General features: G+C 40.1%; 1 protein-coding gene across 1 annotated transcript in view; it reads right to left on the bottom strand.

The window, feature by feature from the left end:
• The window catches only part of LOC136875989 (uncharacterized), a 440,031-nt gene that overhangs the window by 68,871 nt on the left and 352,351 nt on the right, over positions 1–18,809 (bottom strand). The gene's annotated exons all lie outside the window — the stretch shown is intronic.

The raw sequence follows: 18,809 nt of genomic DNA, 5'->3' as shown, positions 1-18,809 counted from the left end.
GAGGAGGTAATCGTAATATTAGGAACTCACATACAGCGGTAAGTATTCTAGTTTACAGGAACTGAAATCAGTTATGTGTACAGAAGGAGGGTTGAGGAGGAGATTAAATTCATTTTCGAATATCAAGAATTCTTACTGAATTCATGCTGGTGACCTGAGTAACAATTTGTTCCCTCTTTCTTCGATTTTTTCTTTTGCTTTATGATGAAGCTATGAATGAAGGCAATATAGACCTACATTTTGAAAGTGCGAGTTGTCTTTCATTCGCTTTGAAGCGTGCCTTGATCTCTCTGTTATATTAAGGGAGGAAAATGAGGAATTCTTTATTCCTTTCATAACGAACACTGAGAGGTATAAGGACCAAAGGAAGCGAAACACTCATGTTCTTTACATGGGAACAGTCGGAGCAATGGAATAAGAGGTGTTCTAGACATGGCTTTGAAATATACTTCATACATATATATGCATCTTCATTAAAGAGCATTTTGCCTTTCACTCTTCAGTCCGTAAACATCTGACATTTTGCTTTAGGTCGCACTGACAGCATAGCGACGATCGGATAGGAACGGGTTAGAAGTGGGAAGGAAGTGACCGTGGCCTTAATTAATGTAATTTGCCTGGTGTGAAAATAGCAAACCACGGAAAACGTTCTTCAGGGCTGACGATAATGGGGTTCGAACCTACTTTGTACCGAATGCAAGCTGACAGTTACCTGACCCAAACTGCGCAGCCAACATTTGCTCGGGTCTCTGCGAATTAATAACTTCATAATGCCCTATATGAACCAAGTTATATGACCTCGTTTAGTACCAAAACTGTTATCAGTAAGTCATAAAAAAATGAGATCAGTGATGGTCACCTTGGCCTACCTATACTTCTCTCACCCTCCATGTTCGATTCCATTATTCGCTCTCATATTTGAAAAGGGAAACAGGAATATCCGTCTTAATTTCATGTTAAGACGTACGAAAATTTGACACAATACACTTCAGTCATTCATAAGTGAACGATTCCCGATCATTAGTCGAAGGGTCAGTGTAGTTCACTTTGGTTCACAGGGACCTGGGTTCGATTCATGGCCTTGCCTGCGATTTCAGCCACGTTTGGTTAATTCTCCCAGTTCAGGGATGGGTATTTTTGATACACATCTTCATTTATATATATCACACCAACACAGGAACATAACATAGTGACATCATTCCACACATACGGTTGGTGACAGAAAGGTAATCCGACCGTAAAAGTGGCATTAAACCACAGCAGTGCCGTCTCTAAAAAATCGGGAAAGAGGCTAGGAAAGTAAATTCATAACTGAATGATTTATACATGACGGCCATCCAGAAATACGTTTTCTTATTTTAAAGACAACAGAGTTACATGAAGAACTTTATTGGCACCCAATACAGCAATGTTGGAGCTATTTTTCTACATTATCACCACCAGAACTGAGACACCTGTCGCATCGTGGGAACAACTTTTTGTATGCCGGTGTCGTAGAAGTCTGCCGCCTCTGAATAGAACCAGCGTGTGACGTTCGTATTCAGCTCTTGGTCCGTGTGAAAATGATGACAGGAAGACAGGAATTTCTTGAGGTGCAAGAAAAGATGAAAATCACTGCGAGCAAGATCAAGATCAGGACGGTGGATGATCAAATACCTCCAGCCCAACTCCTGCAGAACAGTTGCTGAGCGCCGTGCCGTATGTGGACGAGGATTGCCTTGGATCAGCACAACACCTACACTGAGCACTCCACGCCTCATGTTTTGAATGGCCCATCGCAAGTTCCGTAGAAACTTTAACACAGACCGAACCTCGCAGGCGGTGGGAGGAAGAATACGAGCCGCCATTTCAAACCACTGCTGCTGCGCTGCTGACACCAGGCGGGACTTGTCCGGCCGGTATATGATTGCTGCGTCATAGATTTGCCGCGTGTGTTCATATTTCCGGCCTAAATGTATTTACTTTACAACAAAAGACTTATTTTCTGGGTAGCCTGCTTACAAATGTTCTCCACTAAAGACCGAGTTATTGTTAACCCAGTGCCGATGGCAAAGTGTTTCACTCAGCATTTCCTTTTCTGAAGATCTTGGGTTCGTTTGTGTTGTCTGTTCCGGAAATAATATTGAAGAGGAGAATCTTGCAAACAGTAGTGTGGATATTCGCATGTCTGAAAACTACCGGCTTCTTGTGATCTCTTTAGATGTCAGATTCCAGTATTATCGATATATCGATTATATTTCTATACATTTTTGGAACTCCAATACAAATTATAATTTATTCCTTCTTCTTATTTTTCTCCTTATTCTCCTGATGCCAAGAGGAATCCAAACATTCTATCCACTGAGTTGGCTGCGCGCTTAGGGCCATGAGCTTGCATTTGGAAATAGTGTGTTCGAGCCCCACTGTTGGCAGTTCTGAAGGTGCTTTCGGATTTTCACAGCAGAGATCCCATTCATCATTAGTGCATGCGGGCTGCTTATAAGAGGAAAGCACGGTGCTGGATGACCACCTTGTATGAATATACAGTGAATAGTAAGTGAACATTGTTTTATTAAATTATTCGTGTTCGTTTAAACAATGATCATAATTATTCTCTCAGCTCGTCAAATAAAGTATTAATGATTAATACTAGTTCATTGTTCGTGGAAATTCAAATATCTAAATCTCTGGATTGGAAGGGGCTTAGCACGGATACATTTGTAAACTTAAAACCATTTAATTTATTAGGAGTTAAGCGCAAATTCCCCAACGAGCAATGGAGGGACAAGTACATGGCTGGTATATAAATAAATTATCGTGGTTTATTGATATTATAAGCTTAATATGGCGTTTATAAATGTACCTGATCTCTTTCAATATAATTGTAAAGCTATTGGAACTGTTCTTTAGTGTTCCCAAAGGCGCTTTATTAGACTATAATTGTGCTCGTACCATATATTTCAGGAACATTTAATCACGGCCAGCCTCTCTCTCTTTCCCCCACTTCTGTTTAAAGCTGCTCGTTCACAGCTAGAGGCGTTTGGCAACAGCATCGTCCTATGAGTGCAGTTTACACACAGGTCTCTCAGGTAAAATTACCATATTCAGGGAAACACGGTCTCAAGTACAACTCATCTTCATAAATCTCGTGCGATGGGTTTGTCGCTTGAGCCATCTGCTTGATCTCCACAGGATATAGTGAAGTTATTTAAAAATGAATGTACCAGGCAAATTGGTAGTGCAGTTAGGGGCGCGCAGCAGTGACCTTGAATTCGGGAGATGGTGGGTTCGAACCCCACTGTCGGCATCCCTAAAGATGGTTTTCCGTGTTTTCCCATTTTCACTCCGGGCAAAGGTTGGGATTGCACCTTAATTAAGGTCACGGCCGCTTCCTTCTTACTCCTAGCCTTTTCATCTCCCGTCCTCACCCTATGATCTATCTGTATTGGTACGACGTAAAGCAACTCAATGTTGAGGGATATGAGCTACGAAGTTTAGGAAAATATAATGGGCTAAAGTATAAGAATATATCCTTTATTTATCCATAAAATTTACAGTCCTTTTCTTAACCCTTTACTGCATACTGTTGCCCTCAGGCAACATATAACTTTTCACCTGTATAAATGATAATAATTATAATAATGCTATTTGTTTTACGTCCCACTAACTACTCTTTTACGGTTTTCGGAGACGCCGAGATGCCGGAATTTAGTCCCGCAGGAGTTCTTTTACGTGCCAGTAAATCTACCGACATGAGGCTGACGTATTTCAGCACCTTGAAATACCCCCGGGCTGAGCCAGGATCGAACCTGCCAAGTTGGGGTAAGAAGGCCAGCGCCTTAACCGTCTGAGCCACTCAGCCCGGCGCCTGTATAAATGGATACAGATTGTGGACAGAAGTAGTTTTACGGGTAAAGGGTTAATCATCGTTATCCGGTCGATTAGATTAGCACTTTGCCTTTTTCTACCAATGAGTCAATACATTGTTTTCTTTAAGCATCACTACGAGCGCTAATGTGGGTCAAAGCAGAGTTTCACTTAAGCCCTTATAAGAACATTCTATGTGGACATTTTCTAAAATCAAAAATTGCCTGGCGGTATTGAATCAAGGAACACATTACAGAAAGAATTATGTATATTATTTTCATATTATTTTCTTATATTATTTTATATTATATTTATTATATATATTTTATATATAAACGCCATATTATATGTATATACATATTTATATTAATTTATATATAATTTGGCTAAGATTTGAATCGAAAAGGAAGCGAGTAAAGAAACAAGCTATTTTAGGCAGTTTTAACGGAACAGCATTTAGGCCGGAAGTGATTTTCGAAATGTGTTCCTTTAGTTTGATAGAGCTATCCGAGACTCACACTTTGAAAACTTTCCGGACCCTTTAGCCTTTAGCCCTTTAGCCCTTCAAATTTCGGCACAATTGAGGAAATTGCTTAATTTTACGTTTTCGAAGTATGGGGATCTCTACTTTGTCTGCTAAGAAAGGTTTTCAATATGAAAAAGAAGAATGTAATTTATAGCGGTAACTTGTAACATGAACGATAAGCAGCAATCTAGCGACAGGAACGACCTTGGATGTAAATAGGTATTTGACTAATCAGAAGTCTGCTGTATACAGAGTGAAGGTAATGTCTCTCTTTTTACACATATTTTGCAGGTAGCATCAGTCAAAGTTTCCCCCATGGCGCAAAATCTCCGAAACGGTCGCTAATCATCCCGAAGGACTGCAGGTTACGAGGTACCGTGTGGTCGGCCCGATTAATCCCGTCGGCCGTTATTCTTGTTTCTAGACCGGAGCCGCTATCTCTCCGTCAGAATGCTCCTCAATTGTAATCACGTAGGCTGAGTGAACCTCGAACTAGCCCTGAGATCCATGTTAAAATCCCCGACCTGGCCGGGAATCGGACACGGGGCTTTCGGGTGAGATGGAGGCATGCTACCCCTACACAACAGGGCCGGCACTGTTGTGATATTTAATTTTGAGGGTTTCACGTGAATATTTGTGAAACAAATTGTGCAGGTCTTGGGAACACGATACCAGTGAAGCTTAGAACAATGATCTTGAAGACAGCATTGTAGTTGTACCAGAAATATGACCTTCGATTTTAGGCCCCTTAAAACAACAAGCATCATCGAAGCAGCGAAATATTCGAATGACCCAGGGAGTTGACTGCGTGGTTTGCGTCTTGTAATCCTAAGCTTGCATTTGGGAGAGAGTCACTTTGAACCCTACTGTTGACGGTATTCGGTGTTTTCCCTCATCCAACCCAGGCAAATTCTGAGGCTGTACCTTAATTAGGGCCACGGTCACTTCCTTCCCATTGCTAGCCCTTTTCTACCTTATGGTCACCGTAAGACCTGCCAGTGTCGCTGCGACGTAAAACAACATAATAAAAAGGTCGAAAAATAAAACAACAAATAAGTAACAATGGATTGATGAAGAATAAAAGTGACAACTTCGCTGCGGATATGGAGCAGAGGCTTGATGCGAACGGACTCTTTAGGTGTCATTCATAATTCTTCAAACGTTTAGGCTAAATAAGTAAACTTTTTCTTACAGTTATCATAGAAGGCCCTAATTTCTGGGATAGCAGATGTTACCCTAGCTCATATTAGGTTTTTTTCTTTTAAAGAGGGGAACGGCTAGGATTGGAAGGTAGTTGCCACAGCCTTAAATTTGGCAACGCTCTAGCTTTTTCCTACTGTAAAAATAGGACAGTTCGGTAAACAATCTTTGCGGCTTAAGACAGTGAGATTCGAACACTTCACCTCCGGAATCCAAGTTTACAGCTACATGGCCCTGTCAGTCAACTCGCATGATATTTTAGATTTTACCCACGGGTTTAAAACTGGAAGACCTTCCTCAAGCCACGTCTTTTTAAGTGAAAAATCCACTCAGCGTTTAATCTTTGCAGTCTGGATGCAATACACTGTTACAAGTATAACTTTCTTCAGATTATCCCGTAAATTGTTTGCATTGCAGGAGTCATCCTGGCTTATTTTATAACCTATATAGAGATTTAATGCTTGAAGCCTTTCCTGAGCGTATGTGATTTTTCTATAAAATTTCAGACCTGGTATACACGATGAATCGAACCTCGACATGAGAGTAAGTTCCAATGTTACATGAAAAATATAGTTTGGTTTTCGCAGTATATTCTGGGATCCCTGAAGCCAGCCTGACTTATTTTAAATTTTGGGCAACTTTTCAAAGCCAAATGACCCTCCACCAGTCACCTGATGAACTTTTAGCTGAAAATTATTATTACTATTATACCAACTGTAAGACCTCTCCCTATTGATAGGCAACACCTTAAACGCCCGAGGGTGGTGAAATCTTGTGGAGACAGACTGAACAAATGGGAGCAAACACGGGTCTTGTGTATCTGTCTTAACCAGTGCGGCGACCAGTGAGGTACTCCTCACAGAAGGCTATAGGCGATAACACCTTGAAAACCCCCACCCCCCAACCTACCCCCAGCAATACACCCAAATAATACCTAGTGAGCCCTCGTCGAACTCCTCCCCTCCGTCAGATTTCAATTTCAAAGTAAAAGCCTTTGTATTAACGTATCTCATTTATGTTTCAGAAGCAGTGTATAGCATCCAAACTAGCAAATGATTTATAAGAAAAATCTGTTTCCAGCAAAACTTCGATGTTCAACCTTAACAACCATGTAAATATTCTACAACCAACGTAAATAATGTAAATAATTTTGTAACCAACTGTAAACACTGTAAATACTGTCGTAACCAACTCTAAACACTGTAAATATTGTAAACATCTTCGTACCCAACTGCAAACACTGTAAATATTGCAAATAACATGTAACTAACTGCATTGTAAATATCCTAATTACCCTCAATAAAGCTATTAAAAAGCCGGGGGTTAGGGATATATTTTAAAACACAAACTGTAAAAATCTTATATTGTAACAAGTAATATCAACCCAGCAAGAAAATGAAGAACGTGAAACAGTTATTGTAACACTGCAAAATAACCGAAATATACAAACTTAAAAGGTCAATAAAACACTTAGTCAAGCGGTCGAGACCCACTTTCCACTCCTTCACCGTATCAAAGCCCCATCCCCCCTCACACAAACTCCAACAATCCTCCAAACCCACCGAATCTCCTGGCCAGAGAGAAGGCGTTACCTTCTAGGTGGCCCGCCCCTCCCCTTCGGGGAGGGAATAAAGACCTTCCTTAGGCTACAGGCGAACTCGGGCGACTTCTAAAGTAAACGGCTACATCTTGATTTATCCATCAACTGACCTGCTTTGGGTTTGAAAAAGCTGAGTGGCTCAGACGTTTGAGCCGCTGGCCTTCTGACTCCAACTCGGCAGGTTCGATCCTGGCTCAGTCCGGTGGTATTTGAAGGTGCTGAAGTACGTCAGCCTCGTGTCGTTAGGTTTAATGGCAAGTAAAAGGACTCCTGTGGGACTAAATTCCGGCACCTCGGCGTCTCCGGAAACAGTAAACGTACTTAGTGGGACGTAAAGCTATTATTATTATTATTATTATTATTATTATTATTATTATTATTATTATTATTATTATTATTAAAATGCGTAAAGTGCTTTAATATTGGTATAAGATCCACCATCAGTGAAATTAAATTATGGTTCCCTTCTGGGGATTTAATTATTAGGAAGTAAGTATGCTATTGATAGACGAGGACGGGATAGTTATTTTCTTAACTACTGCAAAGTATAATTATTCTTTTAAATTTTCTCTCCTATAAATAACCCCATGGTGTGGTGGAAAGCAATATAGACAAGCGAATATATGCGAGGGATATATCGCTGAAGGTCAAAAGTATTAACAAAGCTGTATCTTTTTGCAGATGGACGATCTGTTGAATTTAAGGTTACGGTGGATAGGAATCTGAGGTATACATTTTGTATATCTGTTCTTTACCTCCTGTATGGTGTTATTTAATATGAATAAGTACTAAGGATAATATTGTATCTTAGAAAGTAATACACTGGAACCAACCTTCATGTATGGTATCCTGAATAGAGAAGGAAGTATACGTCTACCTGACGTCTGTATTCAATTTAATAGCACAGTGCTCTACAGTAGAAAGATTCTCCCGTTCATACCATGTGTAAAGTCTCAAGTTCCTTATTACATCGTCTGACATTAGAGAAGCGCTGATATTGGGAGCTGGTATGCGCTCTGCTGTTTACAAACTCATTCACGGCGTGGTACAGGGAACAACCTTCTAGCGGTCGCTGTCAGAAATTATTGCTTGCAGCCAAGTTAGTAATTTGACATCAAAGTTTCATATGAGAGCAACTATTTAAAGAACAGTGCGGTATAGTAAGCAGAGTGTGTTCGCTAAATAACGTACGAGGATGGTACAATAATTAAGGTACCGACAACAAATTTATCATGAGACGAATATGTCACTCGGGAAAAAAAAGAGAATTTTATATGACGTACAGTACATTTTGAGAGAAAGTTTGACCGAGAAGTCAATCGATGTATAGAGATAACATTTTTATTTAGAAACAAAACGTAAAGAACACAAGTAGCTGAATATTAAATGAGAATGCTTTAGCAATGAACTAGACGTTGTACCTGTCGTTGCAGGGATAAACACTTAACATGTGCATGATTACAATTTCTTCAAACTCTAATCTTGTTCTTAAGAATCTGAGGCTTGTGTATAGGCATGTTTCTCCTTGACAGTGGCTTGTCATAACATACTCGCTTCCGGATTTTCTCTGGCCCTCCTCAGTTTCGTCTATTTACATTATTGCTGATCTTGATTTGATCTCTGTTTTCCGGTATAAAATCAAGTATTGAGTTAGTATTAAAACGTACACATTGATATGCAAAGACTTTAAAACGTTCCAGCGATAATCTCCATAGAAACACTCCACAGAGACCAGGATTTTAACGTTCATGCGACCGCCACTCACATAGTATAGAAAAACGTGTGAAAATAATATTTGAAAATATATTTTGTCACAATAAATTTTGCTGCAAAACGATTGGAACAAGGCGCACAGAGGTTTTCTTTGAAATTATCATACGCGCAACTCAATTCTCAGATGAATATTTATTGCTGAATAACTGGAGAAGTTTAGAAGAGTAATTTTGTTCCACCTATTACAACTCATTTTGATTGAACTTCTGTTCCGGGATGGGGCTCGAACTCTATAACATTACAACACCAGATCTCCACGAAGTTTCAGTTACGGAGAAGTACCATGATTACCCAGCTACCTAACCATAAGTCCCAGACCATGAAGTTCCTGTATCCATACAATAAGTTCCAGTCCACTCCGTGAGGAAGTCACGATAGTGGCGTCGTTCCTGTCCCTCGGTGGAAGGCTCATTCTCGTCGACCAATTATATCGTGCTCACTTTAATTTAAATTATGATACCAATCTACTAAGTGTGGTTGAGGAATAATTGTGAATAAACAACTATTTTACAACTCCAATTACACTCGTCTCACTTGAATGAGCCCACAAGCGAATTATGAAGTTCCCAGAAGAAATATAACAAGTATTTATGACATCCAATTTGTTGTATACAACTTGGAACTTGGTATACAGTGACACAACATTAAGTTTATTGTTTCAATGATTTGATACAATATATATATATAATAAATAAAACTGAATTCTTCTTGAAACTTGTTTGAATGCACACAGTTAATGTTGAAATTAAATCTTAAAATTGAATGTCTGTAGCATATGTGCAATTATACAATACGAGAGTTCTATATACACTTAGTTCTATCTTGAGGAGATAGTCTGTTTCACTAATAAATTGTCCTGATAGTCGAAAACAATCTTCTGTGAAATTACAAGCGTGACTTGTAGAGAGAGGCAGAATGCTGGTACTAGGTTTATACTTTCAAGGAACTTGCATTAATTTATTCAAATAGCAGAATGCTAAGGTGGACGTCGGAGCACTGGTGAGGACTAAAGGGAGTAGCAGAATGCTATACTCGGGGCTCGACGTGGCTAAGGGGATCAGGATAATGAGGCAATGTTCAGAGGTGAGACCTCACGGCCAGCACCTGTTCAAAACACGTTTTTAAGAGGAATGCCTCCGTGTCTGACTTGCGGTGTGGTCTGGTCGTCGAGCATTGGGGTAGTCCTTGAGAGGCTCAGAACAAAGCTCCTTATATATCGCTGGCTGACGTCATCGGTGAGCGTGCCAGGCGCAGTAAAGACACCTCGTAGCTGCTAGAAACTTCAGTGCTACGGCGGGGTGCGGAGCTTGTAGGTGCAGAGCTTGCGATGCGGAGGACACCCACAACACAATTACACTCGTCTAATAAGTCTACAAGCGTATTCGCAATGTCGTACAAAAGTAACTTGGACTTCGAATGAAAATTAACAAGTCTGCCGATATACAGCAAGTTTGCAGCACTCCTGACGCATTATAATAAATTGTCAGAAATATATGATAGGCCTGTTACCCAGTTCAAATAAACACACACAAGTCCCTAACGGTTAAGCGCCGTTCTTGGAAAGTCTAACACTTAACACAGTTCGAAAAATATACATTTTACTGTCTAGAGTTTTAAGACTGTTAAAACGATCTCTAACACTTGACACTCATTTGTAGCAGTGTGTTACTAAATACTTATCACTGTTCGAAGAAGAAACGCTTAACACGTGACTCAGTTGAAGAAAAATTACAAGCTTGAAATGAGTTTATGTATGTGTTATGTATGTAGAAATTATTCTGTCACCTCGTGGATGACTGAGGTTTGAAAACATTAAATTTAAAACATTTTACAAATTTTAAGCAATTTGAAAGCATGCAAGACCACAGTCTCCAACTTCGAACATTTTGCAACTCGTTACGTCAGTAGCCAGAAAGCTTATCGCACTCTGCACGCACCTTAGCAAAACCTCAGGGAGGTGATGGTTGACTACCTTGCCTGCTAAACGCTAGCCTTTAATTATATAACGAAAAACTGTGCGTAATATATCATGCTATACGTATTGTATCAGCCATACGAACCATATAAGCTATAATATGGTTATAATGGACATGATGACAGCTTAGAATCAAATCAGCGTAACTACAAAAACACTGTTTTGTTAAAATATTACCATGTAAAGTTTTATGCAGCAAATAAAGACATTTTATCACATCAACATTTAAGAAATATGATCGCATTGTTTGTTTTTGTGCCTGATATGTACAATTTTAAATTATTTCATTTGGACGCAGAGTCCGGTTCCATGGCTTAATGTTGGCATGCTGCCCTTTGAACGACGAGGTCCCAGCTTCGATTCCCAGCCGGGTTGGGTATTTTAAACTTCATTGCTTAATTCCGACGCCTCGGGGACTGGGTGTGTCTGCCGTCCTCATCATTACAAATCATCATAGGTTTAGCACCATTTTCACAGATCCGCAGGTCGCATATAAGGCGTCAGCTCGAAAGACCTGCACCAGGCCTCTCCGGAGACTACACGCCATTATTATTATTATTATTATTATTATTATTATTATTATTATTATTATTATTATTATATTTTAATATACAATTCACAATTTTACAGTTGGTTTTATGTGCTTCTTCGGTCTTTGGTATAATGACATTACATCCAATCACTACTGGAATGATGATAACGTTGTTTAGTTTCTACATGGTTTTTATTTCTGGTACCCGATCCGTATACTTGGAGATATTCTCTGTATGTGTGATTGGAGGTTGTGAGGATTAAGGCAGGCTATGTCAATTATGAAGCAGATTTTCTTGTTTTTATCTATTATTATTACAGAATGAAATAAATTATTCCTAAAATTGCTATATTTATATATATCTCGCTGACTCTAAATTATTAGATGTAGTTATGCTTTTCCGATTCTAATCTAAGAGCTAACTTTTGATAGAGGCTCGTTAATGAGTTCTAAAAAGAGAACAACTCAGGTTACAGGGGCCAACTATTCTATTTATCCTGGAATAAGTCTGCATAAGTGAAAGAACAGAATACAAGAATTTGATGTCATAAGTTTAATGCATTCTAGAAATTCTCCTGAGCCTTCACTGCAATTTCCTATCCCCACAATCAACTGTCATTAGTTGGAGTGATACCTGCTTTAAATTATACTCTATTGACACAGATCTAGCAAGTATTTATTTTAATATTCACTAATGGACTGAAAACCGCAATAAACTACAATTAGCTCTTATTTAGGGTTACTTGAACATCGTTAACATGCTGTACCCCTTGTTGGTAGAACACAAAATTCTGGTTCATTGTAGGAGTACTTGAAAAAATTTCATAAGACTGTTAGCTTTCATAAATATGTGTTCACGACATTGTAGCTGTACATTTTAGTCGTCATTTTGCGCACTCTATCTAGAATCAGATACAAGATGTAATAGACGTAACAGGACGGTTTTATTCCACCTTGTTATAAGAATAATATAGACGAAATAGCTTTTAGGTCTCTATCTTCCTTAATTTTAATAATGAAATGTGTACCAGGTGTATGCATAAGTCTTTACAGGTTTCACTAATAGATGGCGCCAGCGAACAGTAATCAGCGTATGAATTTGACGCATACGTCAGTTTGTTCGTTTGGCATTAACCTACCACCTTACACAAGTTGACCCGCCGAACACTAGCTTCTGTGTTGCATCGTTCAATTATCATGTCAACATTTGTGCCTGATAAAGAACATTTGCGTCACGCATTGATTTTCTTATTTTTTTACTACTTTGCTTTACGTCGCACCGACACAGATAGGTCTTATGGTGACGATGGGATAGGAAAGGTCTAGGAATGGGAAGGAAGCGGTCGTGGCCTTATGTAAGGTACAGCCCCAGCATTTGCGTGGTGTGAAAATGGGAAACCACGGAAAACCATTTTCAGGGCTGCCGACAGTGTGGTTCGAACCCACCATCTCCCGGATGCGAGCTCACAGCTGTGCGCCCCTAACCGCGCGGTCAACTCTCCCGGTGATTTTCTTATTTAATCCAAAGAGAGAGGCTATGGAAATTCAACGTTTGCTGGTTGAAGTCCATGTTCAATCCCCATTGGCGTGGAGAGGAGAAGGATGGAAAAAATGTCATAATGACGAAAATTACGGACGTACTTGTGTTTCTCATACAAAATTGGTACACATTTGACTTACTATCTGTAGAAAAATCCTGCTGGGGTAAAATACCTAGCAGAGGTGGTGAAATTGAAAGAATAAACGAAAATTACTGATATTAATGTAGAAATAATCATAGTAATGGAAAGTAACTGATATTAATATCGAATCCATTGTTTATGTGTCACTGAGACGAATAATTCCACGTTCAGCCTCGCTTGAGACGGGCTTAGTAGTAAATAGCTTAAAATGACCGAGATTAGTGTTGAATCCACTGCTCTTGGGGTAGCAACACTGATTGGTGACAGTCTCAATGAGAGTTTAAATCCTGTAATTTTATAGCGCGACTGGTAAATACTTGTAGTTATCACTTAACTCTTTTTGAAAGGATGCAAATACTTCCCAGTCAATTCGAGCTTCCACAAGGACAAACTTTTGCTCGAAACTTAAATAATCTGAAACTTAAAATCAAACGCATCTAAATAACTACATAATAGATGGTAAAATCAACATCCCAAAAAGGCATCCTATAACATTTCACACATAACTGGTAATACAAATCTTACGGGTAAACATTCAAAATCCATCCGGGCAACACCGGATATATATATTTTGGCTAGTTGCTTTACGTCGCACCGACACAGATAGGTCTTATGGCGAGAATGGGACAGGAAAGGGCTAGGAGTGGGAAGGAAGCGTCCATGGCCTTAATTAAGATACAGCCCCAGCATTTGCCTGGTGTGAAAATGGGAAACCACGGAAAACCATTTTCAGGGCTGCCGACAGTGGGGTTCGAACCCAACGCCGGATACTACAGCTAGTTCCATATATCGGAGATGAGCGGCAGAATAAGAGACAAAGAACATCACAACAAACAATAGCCAATGTAATGTTATTGTTGATCAATTTCATGAGCTTTCGACATTGTAGGCCTTCACATTTAGTTTTCTTCCGACTCTTAAATACCACTCTTGCAATTGTCGGTACGGTTAAATTGAATAAAACATAAATTGTATTCTCCATAACTTTCATTATGTAGTATTTTTCGATAGGACCACGTATTTAAAAATTAAATTTTAGGCAAAATTGTATTTTCTTGTTCCCCGACTCTACATACCGATTTCCATTATATTTTGTTTACCCATTAGCTCGTGGCTCGACGGTGATCTGGACTTAGCAACAAAAATACAGATTTATAAGTTATTACAGCCGGTATGATAAAAATGTATAAGAAGTAAATGACCGGAAATTTAATTATATATAACTTAAGCATGTAGTATTTATCCATAGGACAACTAATAACGTAATTTTTTTCAGAATTAAATTTTAGGCCTTCCCCTAAATTAGCATTTCACTCAGCGTGAATAAAATTATTTGTAGCCTCTATTGTAGTGGCTTATTTCCTAACTTTGCAAACCGATTAGCATTAAATTCCTTTCAGCCTTTTTCTCGTCATGACGGAAAATCAAATATTGCATTTCCTTGTTACTGTGGACTCGTCCGATACGAAATTCCACTTTTTAAATTCTGAGCAATGTATGGTAACAACTATTATTTTATATATATAGATTAATGAGCGCGTCAAGTAAATCACTGGACCTTGTAGGACAGAGGATGGGACTAAGAAACAGTTGTGTCCCGCCATGTAGCTCCTTGTTCGTCCTTTGAATGGGGCAATACAGCCTGTCGTTCTCGTCAGCTCACCATGTGCGCCTCGACTGTGTTTTCCGTGAACTCTTGTTTGATGGTCACTGTATATTCCTATGGTCCTACAAGGCATGAATCATGAACAACAATGTGGGAGAAAAACGAGAGCTATTTTACCACCTCCCTCAGCCAGGTGTGTGAAATACTTCTGATCGGTGGATGCAGAGTGGATCTCTGCCAGGAAGTGGTCACGGCTGGTCCGTGGTCCAAGAGCTCTGTACTCCAACCGGCCAACCGAGGCAGAAGAGGGGTGACCACGGCTATACCGTGTCTCTATACCTCTGTATTCGAGAGACGGAGAGGGGCTCGTCCTCACCGTCAGCTGTCCTGAGAATGGTTTTCCATGGTTTTCCATTCTCTTGCACTGAGGCGAATATCGGGACAGTTCCTACCATAGGCTATGGCTGCCTACCCTCTCAACTTCCCCCCACACCTCTACAAATCTCCCGGCCTGAAAAATGGCATCGCCGTCTAGGAGGTCCGCTTCTCCCTTCAGGGTAGGAATGAAAACATTTAGTGGTAGTGGTAAACACTTCTAATTCTGTATAAACCCGTACAGTACCATGTGACTGGTGTAAGAAAATAATATTGAGCTCCATGTTCCTAAATTATATGGTACTGTAAACGCAGTGATGCTGGTCCCTAACAGGCAGACCGCATGCCTTTGAGATGTTGCCAAACCGTTAATTATTCAGCGGTAGCTCACATTTCGTAAGTGAACAATGAGTGTCGAGTCTAACTACACGGTTGTCTACGCTCTTATTAACTACTGCTATTACAACAGCGACATGGTAGAAAATTCTATTGCATTACTCAGCACGTCCAGCCACAGATCACCGTCAAGAGAAGAACAAACAGGACCTGTTTCGAAATGAACATTGTTATAGAGAGAACATGTTGTCTCTAAAGTGAGCTGTCGCTTTATTTATACACTTCAGGACTGAAACAGGGACAACGTCTACGACATCAGCCTACATACATTCGAACCTTATAGTAATGAAATTATGTGCTCACATTCGGGATCATACTTTCGGAACTAAAGATTCGATCTGAATGTTTGAACTTCGTAAGGTTGGAAATCTGGGACGACAGAGAAACTATAACAGTTGATGGGCCTCAGTTAAATATGCAGAGAGGTGGTGATGGTTCGGGAGTAGTGGGGCGGCTTACATTAAGTAACGACTTTAAAGTAGGTGATTCGGTTTGTGATTAATAACTCCGAAACCAAACGGTATGCAAAGATGGTTAAACCATAGAATGATAGAGTATTTGAAGCCTTGTATTTGTATAAGAAAGTAATCAGAAACCCAAAGGAATAACAGGGCAACGGAGGATCAAATATATATATTTTAAGTAGGGAATATATATTTTTAAATTCGTCAGTTTGAGTCCCTATATATCGGTTACGATCTGGGACCTCCTGCTGGCCACAGTCGTCAAGGTTCAAGCCATTACGATCTAACACCGTGGTTAGAGAGTCTGAGTCTCGTTGGAGGAAAGAAAGTATCACCATTGGTCGGAAGGTTGCGAGACGTGGTGGTATACCATTCATAATCACTAGATTGCGTGCCAAAAACCTGATTTCAATTCCTAACCTCTCCGCAGTGTTCATTTGGAGGAAGGGCATATAACAATGTTGATGTTGATTCATCCGCGGGGTAGACGTTTTAAGTCTTAAGGAGGCCCTATGTTGTTATTCAACAGGAGTAGGCTACCTGCCGGCACAATGTTTCATGCTCTCCCTACCTCATCACCACACACCCAGACACACAGGGTGCCCATTGCCGTCAACTATAATGACCTGCTCCTGGCCCCTTCGGAGACCATACAATATCACAGTTCTGACCCCTTCATGTGGTGTACCATCAGGAACCTCTTTTTGAGCCCGAGATGAGAGTACTTTAACGGTTGCAATACTGCCATACAACCCTTCGCGACAATGCTATGTGAGTTTCTTATTTTGCTTCATATAGGCTTCTGAATATAAATTCTGACCTATGATGTATATATCACTGAATAGAGAATCGTATGCCCAACATAACGACATGATTGCGGTAGACTTAGGACAGTTAAGGCAGAAGTTAGGCCTACATGATGTTCGAAATTACGAAGCGTGTTTGGTATAATAGAAACGAATAACTTGAGTAGTTTTTTTTTTTTTTGCTTTACGTCGCACCGACACAGATATGTCCTATGGCGACGATAGGAGAGGAAAGGCCTACGAAGTGGAAGGAAGCGGCCGTGGCCTTAATTAAGGTACAGCCCCAGCATCTGCCTGGTGTGAAAATGGGAAACCACGGAAAACCATCCTCAGGGCTGCCGACAGTGGGGCTCGAACCCACTATCTCCCGATTACTGGATACTGACCGCACTTGAGCGACTGCAGCTATCGAGCTCGGTGAGTAGCATTGAACTGTGGCATCATGACTCTTCAAAGACTTCTTAATGAACTATTGCCGGGCTGAATGGCTAAGACGGTTGAGGCGCTGGCTTTCTGATCCCAACTTGGCAGGTTCGATCCTGACTCAGTCCGGTGGTATTTGAATGTGCTGAGACACGTCAGCCTCGTGTCGGTAGATTTACTGGCACATAAAAGAACTCCTGCGGGGCAAAATTCCGGCACCTCGGTGTCTCCGGGAAACCTCAACAGTAGTTAGTGGGACGTAAACCAAATAACATTATTATTTCTGAATGAACTATCAAAGGTGTCCTCAACGTTGTCATGAAAATCCGGTGTAATATCCCCAGGTCGGTCGCCACCCGTACTTTCCTAGGGGAAAGATTCCCTCTGAACACTAATTAAAGGAAGAATAGAATATGTACGACACTTCAAAGAATAAAGATATCGAAAATTTTAAGAAAATGGTCACGAAAAGCGTGAAAACGATATACTCCATAGACGATAAATAAGACCAAGGGAATCAGATGGGAAATACGAAAATTAGAAATCTATGTCAGTCTCATTTCGGTGTCCCTTGGTCATCAATTCGCACTCCCAAGTTGAAATCTCCTGAGGGTTACTATTTTTCTTCCCCTCATACGACAGGCAGACGGTACCGTGGATGAGTTCTACAACCTTCAGCCACAGGAAGTCTTACCCAGTAAGTAAGGGCTTGTTATTAAAGTATCTTCATTCGAAAATCTCACAGACAAAAAATAATAATATTAATGTTTTTACGTCTAACCAACCACTTTAACGGAATTTTGGAGACGCCAAGTTGTCGGAATTTTATTCTACAGGATTTCTTTTACGTACCAATAAATCTACCAACACGAGGCTGGTGTATTTTAGCACCTTCAGGTGCCACCAGACTGAGCCAGGATCGACTCCACCACCTTTTAGCCAGCCCTCTACCTGCTGGGCTTCTCATCCGGCCTATACAGACATGCATTGAAATGTCCATCAATAGAGAAATATTATTTGAATGAAATTTATTCCGAATTTCCCATAACTGGAGTTTGTCTAAAATGATAACAGATACCAATATAATTAGTGTAAGATGTTGTTGTTTGAGTCATCAGTCCATAGACTGGTTTGATGCAGCTCTCCATGCCACCCTATCATGTGCTAACCTTTTCATTTCTACGTAACTATTGCATCCTACATCTGCTCTAATCTGTTTGTCATATTCATACCTTGGTCTACCCCTACCATTCTTGCCACCTACACTTCCTTCAAAAACCAACTGAACAAGTCCTGGGTGTCTTAAGATGTGTCCTATCATTCTATCTCTTCTTCTCGTCAAATTTAGCCAAATCGATCTCCTCTCACCAATTCGATTCAGTATCTCTTCATTCGTGATTCGATCTATCCATCTCACCTTCAGCATTCTTCTGTAACACCACATTTCAAAAGCTTCTATTCTCTTTCTTTCTGAGCTAGTTATCGTCCATGTTTCACTTCCATACAATGCCACGCTCCACACAAAAGTCTTCAAAAACATCTTTCTAATTCCGATATCAATGTTTGAAGTAAGTAAATTTCTTTTCTTAAGAAAGCTCTTCCTTG

Source organism: Anabrus simplex, chromosome 6 (assembly GCF_040414725.1).
Source record: "Anabrus simplex isolate iqAnaSimp1 chromosome 6, ASM4041472v1, whole genome shotgun sequence".
In the NCBI taxonomy this organism is placed as follows: Eukaryota; Metazoa; Arthropoda; class Insecta; order Orthoptera; family Tettigoniidae; genus Anabrus; species Anabrus simplex.
This window is presented reverse-complemented; position numbering and strand designations above follow the sequence as displayed.